Here is a 7,616-nt window from a genome sequence, read left to right as displayed (position 1 = left end):
AAAACTTCGAACTTCTCTGATGGTTTTTGGGGGTGTTAGGTTTTCTATAACTTCTATTTTGGCTTTATCTACCTCTATGCCTTTTTCGGAAACTATATGTCCTAAAACTATTCCTTCGGTCACCATGAAATGACATTTTTCCCAGTTTAGCACGAGGTTAACTTCCACGCATCTCTCCAGGATTTTCTCAAGGTTAGCAAGACAATTGTGGAAATCGAATCCGCAAACCGAGAAATCATCCATAAACACTTCCATGATACCATCTAGGTAATCTGCAAAGATTGACATCATGCAGCGTTGGAAAGTAGCTGAAGCGTTACAGAGGCCGAATGGCATTCGTCTGTAGGCAAAAGTTCCATAAGGGCATGTAAAGGTAGTTTTTTCTTGATCTTCGGGGTGGATAGGTATTTGGAAGAATCCAGAGTATCCATCCAGATAGCAGAAGTAAGAGTGTCTGGCTAGACGCTCCAACATTTGGTCAATAAATGGTAAAGGGAAATGATCCTTCCTAGTTGCTTTATTTAATTTTCTATAATCTATACACATCCGCCATCCTCCTTCTAAACGTTTTGCTACATGTTCGCCTTTATCGTTTTGCACGACTGTGATGCCTCCCTTTTTAGGTACTACATGCACAGGGCTCACCCACTTACTATCCGAGATCTGGTAGATTATACCTGCCTTAAGTAACTTAAGAACTTCCTTTTTAACAACATCACTCATTATAGGGTTTATTCTTCTCTGATGTTCCCTAGAGGGTTTTGAATCTTCTTCGAGCGAAATCCGATGCATGCATACGAATGGGCTTATACCTTTCATATCAGAGATATTATATCCTAAGGCTGAGGGATATCTTCGTAAAACGTCTAAAAGTTGGTTCGTTTCCTCTTGGCTCAAGGTAGCACTAACTATAACTGGACGGTTCATCTTTTCATTGAGGAACTCATATCTCAGGTTCTTAGGAAGTTCCTTAAGTTCTAAGGTTGGTTTCTTAGGGCATGGCATAGGATCTGGGGTAAGGGATAAACATTCGTAAAGGTTATCATTGATGTAGGGTTTCTTAAAGTCATCATCTTCTCTTATGAGAGTTGATGGTAACTTAATTGTTTTTATAATTTCTTTTTGTTCTAATTCTCTAACACATTCATCAATGATATCTAAGGCATAACACGAGTCTCCCATCACAGGTGCCATAAGAAATTTCGAAAGTATAAATTCAATTTTCTCGTCACCTACCTCAAACGTCAACTTTCCTTTCTTGACATCTATTATGGCTCCTGCAGTCGATAAGAATGGTCTACCTAGAAGGATTGGTATATCATTGTCCTCTTTGATGTCCATGACAACAAAATCAGTAGGGATAAATAACTGACCTATCCTAACAGGAACATCTTCTAAAATGCCTATCATATATTTGACAGATCTATCGACTAACTGAAGTGACATCTTAGTGGGTTGTAATTCTCCTAAGTTTAACCTCTCACAAACTGCTAAGTGCATTAAGCTCACACTAGCTCCTAAGTCTAGAAAAGCTTTATCGATGATATGATTACCCAGAAGACAAGGAATGGAGAAATTTCCAGGGTCTTTATCTTTCTTTGCTAATTTGTCCTCGGAAATAGCATTACATTCCAAAGGCTTCGGATCGTCAAGTCTACGTTTGTTGGTAAGGATGTCTTTCAGAAACTTTGCTTAAGAAGGTATTTGGGTGATGGCTTCTATGAAAGGGATTTCTACATGAAGTTTTTCTATAACTTTGATAAATTTTTGATACTGTTTATTGATCTGGGTTTGTTTGAGTCTTTGCGGATATGGTATAGGTGGTTTATATAGCGGGGGCAGTACGTAAATTTTATCTTTAGGTTCTTCTCCTTTCTCTCGACCTTCCTGGTTTTCAGATTCCTCTGGTTCCTTTACTTTGTCCGGGGGTTTGGTACATTCCTTAGAAGTTTCGGGTTCACTCAATCTTGGGTTTGGTGGCTCATCATAAGCGTTCCCACTTTGTAGGGTAATGGCATTGGCTTGTCCTCTCGGATTTTGTTGAGGTTGTCCAGGGAATTATCCTCCAGGTGTAGTCTGAGGGGCTTGGTTTAAAGCTACCTGAGAGATCTGGGTTTCAAGCATCTTGGTATGAGTAACTATTTGCTCAACCTTGGTTCCTAACTGAGTAATCAATTCGTTAACATGAATGTTTTGGTTCATGAACTCCTTGTTTTGTTGGGTTTGAGCGGTGATAAAATTTTCCATAATTTTTTCAAGGCTCGGCTTTGGTGGTACAGGTTGCATAGGTTGATTTGATCTAGGGGCTTGATAACTAGGTCTCGGAGGTGCATTATTTTGAATAGGGTTATTGTTTTTATAGGAGAAGTTCGGGTGATTCCTCCATCCAGGGTTATAGGTATTCGAGTATGGGCTCCCTTGGGTGTAGTTCACTTGCTCAGAGTGGGTTTCGTTTAATAGACTGCATTATGTGGATTGGTGTCCTTTGGTTCCACATATCTCACAATCCGACGAAATTGCGGCTACAGTATTCGGGTTTATGCACATATGCTCGACTTTGAGGGCTAATGCGTCCATTTTAGCTTGCATCATGTCTATAGAGCTTAGTTCATGCACTCCTCCTTGGGCTTCCTTCTTCTCAACTGTCGCTCGTTCGACTCCCCATGATTGATGGTTTTGAGCCATATCTTTGATGAGGGCACTAGCTTCAGGATAAGGTTTGTTCATCAGAGCACCGCCTGCGGCAGCGTCGATGGTCATCTTTGTGTTGTAATGAAGTCCATTATAGAAGGTTTGAATGATTAACCAATTTTCTAAACCATGATGTGGGCATGCTTGTAACAACTCTTTATATCTCTCCCAAGCTTCGAACAACGATTCTCCTTGGTTTTTGGGTAAATCTAGTTATATGGTTTCGAAGAACGGCGGTCTTACTCGGGGGAAAATATCTAGCAAGAAAAACTCTTCTAAGGTTATCCCAAGTCGTAATGGAATTGGGTGGAAGGGAATGTAACCATGATAGGGCTTTATCTCTGAGGGAAAAAGAAAATAATCTTAAAAGTATTGCCTCAGGAGAAGCTCCATTGGTTTTAAAAGTGTCTTCTAATTGAAGAAATATTTTTAAATGTTGGTTAGGGTTCTCGGTAGCGAGACCCGCGAATTGTCTCTGTTGCACTAGTTGCAACAGGGATGGTTTAAGTTCGAAATTATTAGCTGGGATGATTGGGTTTACTATACTAGAACTAGGTTCTTCATTAAATGGTTGTGCGAAGTCCTTAAGAGGTCTTTGGTTTTGATCTTCCTCCATAGCTCTCTTAATTCTATGAAAGAATAAACGTGCGCGAGCGTAACGTTCAGGTTCCGCCAGAGGGTTTACTAAATTTAAACTTCCGGTGCTGCGAGTTCTTCGCATTGACCGGCGGGAAATAACCTAAGTTTAAACGATATAACAACAGGAAAATGAAATTTGACGAAATTGGTCCCCGACAGTGGCGCCAAAAACTTGATGCGGTGTTTTTCGCAAGTATACGAACGCGTCAGAGTAATATAAAAGATTGTCGAATCCACAAAGACCAAGTGTCAAGCTATCGTTATCTATTGTTATGGTGTTTATCAAAGGTAATTGAAATAGGTGTTTTCAGAGTGTGCACTGAAAATTAAAGTGTTAAATAAAGATTAATTAATAAAGACAGGGTCGAATGTAATTCACATAATTAATTGATAATCCAAGTACTTGCTAATAGAATTACTTATGGGCAATGTTTCCTACTTTGAAAAGAACTAATTTAACGCGAACTGTCGCTTTCGTGTATTCAGAACCGAGTTGTACTCCCTAATCAAACCCTCTTATTGTCACTTATAAAAAGGCGCGCATTGCGTTAGAGTAGTAAACCTATTTTTAAGAAATATAGTATATTGACTAAGTTGAAAAGTATTATAACCTGGATTTCTTAACCAAAAGAGGTTCTTACGAACCAGACTCTAAACTTATAAACGCGTCCGAAAATAGTTTTAAAATCTCTTTTCTTCTTAATGTTAAAAACTCCTAATGAACTAAACAAAGCGCTTTCGCTGTTTTTGAAATTGTTAAAAACAATTAAGTTTAAATAGACATTGGACGACTTTCGATCTTACCCAACAGAATTGAAGTGCGGGAAAACTTAAGTTGAAAGTTAAAATAGCCCTTAAGTGTTTCTACGAACAATTGTACGGATTATCGGTTCAATTACGATCCTTACATTCTAACCTTATAGATTTAGTTAGACATGATAAAGTAAAAGTGCATTAACTTAAATAAAAGTAGTGCGAGTGCGGAAAGTAAATAAAAGTAGTGGCGCCCGCGTTTCTATTTATAAGCAAGTAAAAAGATGGAAATGACTTGGATGCCCTTCAACTTGAAAATAGGAGGGAACCGTTTTTCCTCTTGTGGCGCCCGCCACAAGGCCATGGCGCCCGCCACAAGCACAATATGGGGCGCCTTAGTGGAAGTAGTGGGAAAACGTGGGAGTTGATGGAAGTTGAATTTGACACGTCATGGCAGGGTTTATGGCGCCAACCATGGGGTAGGCCACAAGAACAAAATGCTGAATTTTAGGGTTTTTAGCCCTTTTTCACTCCTTTTCCCGATCGGGGCTCCGATTAAAGTAAAAACCTGAAAACAAAGGAAAACATAGAAATAACACAACAAAATGACAATAAAACAACTAGAATGCATGTGAAATCGGAGTCGAAAATACGTAAATTTCAGTGTTATCAAAATTCTCAAGGGATACTCTATTATAGTTCATATCAAGCATATATGATTCTCCATGAGCCCCAAATAGAAAAGGAACTTCAAGTTTGCAAGTTGGTTCAAAGAGTTTGACCAGAGAAAGTCAATTGTTCAAATTTAGGGTTTCCTAGACCCTATCTCCTACAATTTTTGTCATATAAAAATGATTCCAAGAGAAAATTTACTCTTTATGACATTCCAAACAACTTTCATGTTTGCATCAAGAGTTACTTTTTCTTAGAAAGTAATTTTTTATGGTGAAAGATTATAGGTTATTGTGTATGTGCCTTAGATAGAAGGTCAACTTCCATGAACCATAACTTACTCAATTTTTGTGATATGAAGGTCATCCAAGTTTCATGATCAATTTCAAGATGTCCCTTTGTCTGAATATATTATTTTCCTACCCAGTAACCGGTGGTAGATAATATATCTATTTTACTCTTGTGTTGAAGTTTTTCTACCCCAGTTGAGTTTGGGTTCGTATTTCTTTGTGGAATCCAATTTCCATTTGTTTGTTTGAATATTTCAGCTTTGTTCTGATTTACTCTCTTCCCCTATGAATGTCTTTTACGGTATTGGTGTTATCCTGATACATGCAGATTCCTTTTTCCCCAGCCCGAGTCTTTCCATTGATTTATTTTCATGGAAATCCCATTGCGTCTCCAGCAGTTTTCAAGTCGTAGTCGAGCCTACGCATAACTTTTTATTCCACTAGTCTCTATCTCCCCAGTGAGTTTCCCTTATGGAATGCATTGTGCTCCTCCAGAGTTTTAATCTCTCCGGATTCTTTTCCTTTGTGGTAATATATTCCCCACAAAAATTATTATTGCATTCATATCATATGCATCATGAGGTCTCTTAGGGACCAAAATTTGTTTCTAGATGTTGTTATTTAAGTCCATTTTACCGAGTTGATATAAAGATTTTAACCTTCACTTCCTCAGCTAGAACGTCCTTAAAGTAGGGCAGCTGTAAGACCCCAATTTTGACCCTAAGATCCCTCACGAATTTTCATCATTTGCATTGCCATTGGGATCACACTTTGAATTTCTCCTCACCCCTCATCCATTGGGTTTGCATTGGGAGAGATCACCAAGCATATTTGATTGTATCATACTTTATTTTTGTTTGTTCACTAACTAAAATATCAAAAATATGTCTAGCATAGTTTTATTTCTTTTGTAGGTAGTGTGTGCATCCACCTGTGCCTCATAAAGCTCATATCTAGGGTTTGAGACCCTCAGCGCAAGAGATCAAGTTATCAAAGGTTCACAATTGTTCTAAGCATCATATATGGATTCCCATGTTCTTTATTTTTCAATTTGTTCAAGAGTTCATCATGAGTTTGAAGCTTGTTTGCCTTGGTAGCCCTAATTCATCTAGGTATCTTGTGTGTCTTCCTCAACAGGTTTCTCCAACATTTGGTCAAAATTCTCAAGGGATACTCCATTATACTGCATATTAAGCATATATGATTCACCATGAGCCCCAAATAGAAAAGGAACTTCAAGTTTGCAAGTTGGTTCAAAGTGTTTGACCAGAGAAAGTCAATTGTTTAAATCTAGGGCTTCCTAGACCCTATCTCCTACAATTTTTGTCATATAAAAATGATTCCAAGAGAAAAGTTACTCTTTATGACATTCCAAACAACTTTCATGTTTGCATCAAGAGTTACTTTTTCTTAGAAAGTAATTGTTTACGGTGAAAGATTATAGGTTATTATGTATGTGCCTTAGATAGAAGGTCAACTTCCATGAACCATAACTTACTCAATTTTTGTGATATGAAGGTCATCCAAGTTTCATGATAAATTTCAAGATATCCCTCTGTCTAAATATATTTTTTTCCTACCCAGTAACCGATGGTAGATAATATATCTATTTTACACATGTGTTAAAGTTTTTCTTCCCCAGTTGTGTTTGGGTTCGTATTTCTTTATGGAATCGAATTTGCATTTGTTTGTTTGAGTATTTAAGCTTTGTTCTAATTTACTATCTTCCCCTATGATAGTCTTTTACTGTATTGGTATTATCCTGATGCATGCAGATTCCTTTTTCCCTAGCCCGAGTCTTTCCATTGATTTTTTTTCATGGAAATCCCATTGCGTCTCCAGCGGTTTTCAAGTCGTAGTCGGGCCTACGCATAACTTTTTATTCCCAGAGTCTTTGTCTCCCCAGTGAGTTTCCCTTATGGAATGCATTGTGCTCCTGTAGACTTTTAATCTCCCCGGATTCTTTTCCTTTGTGGCAATATATTCCCCAAAAAGATTATTATGGCATTCATATCATATGCATCATGTGGTCTCTTAGGGACCAAAATTTGTTTCTAGATGTTGTTATGTAAGTCCATTTTACCGAGTTGATACGAAGATTTTAACCTTCACTTCCTCAGGTAGAATATCCTTAAAGAGGGGCAGCTGTAAGACCCCAATTTTGACCCTAAGATCCCTCATGCAATTTCATCATTTGCATTGGCATTGGGATAACACTTTGGCTTTCACCTCACCCCTCATCCATTGGGTTTGCGTTGGGAGATATCACAAAGCATATTTGATTGTATCATACTTTATTTTTCATTGTTCACTAACTAAAATATCAAAAATATGTCTAGCATAGTTTTATTTCTTTTGTAGGTAGTGTGTGCATCCACATGTGCCTCATAAAGCTCATATCTAGGGTTTGAGACCCTCAGCGCAAGAGATCAATTTATCAAAGGTTCAAAATTATTCTAAGCATCATATATGGATCCCCATGTTCTTTATTTTTCAATTTGTTCAAGAGTTTGAAGCTTGTTTGCCTAGGTAGCCCTAATTCATCTAGGTATCTTGCGTGTCTTCCTAAAC

The 7,616-nt window shown here is 37.9% G+C and overlaps 1 non-coding gene across 1 annotated transcript; it reads left to right on the top strand.

The window, feature by feature from the left end:
* Positions 1–2,815: 2,815 nt before the first annotated feature.
* On the top strand, positions 2,816–2,923 carry LOC127116176 (small nucleolar RNA R71). Its single transcript, XR_007801154.1, has one exon. It is a non-coding gene; the product is annotated as a small nucleolar RNA R71 (small nucleolar RNA).
* The last annotated feature ends 4,693 nt before the right edge of the window (positions 2,924–7,616 follow it).

Source organism: Lathyrus oleraceus, chromosome 1 (assembly GCF_024323335.1).
Source record: "Lathyrus oleraceus cultivar Zhongwan6 chromosome 1, CAAS_Psat_ZW6_1.0, whole genome shotgun sequence".
In the NCBI taxonomy this organism is placed as follows: domain Eukaryota; kingdom Viridiplantae; phylum Streptophyta; class Magnoliopsida; order Fabales; family Fabaceae; genus Lathyrus; species Lathyrus oleraceus.
This window is presented reverse-complemented; position numbering and strand designations above follow the sequence as displayed.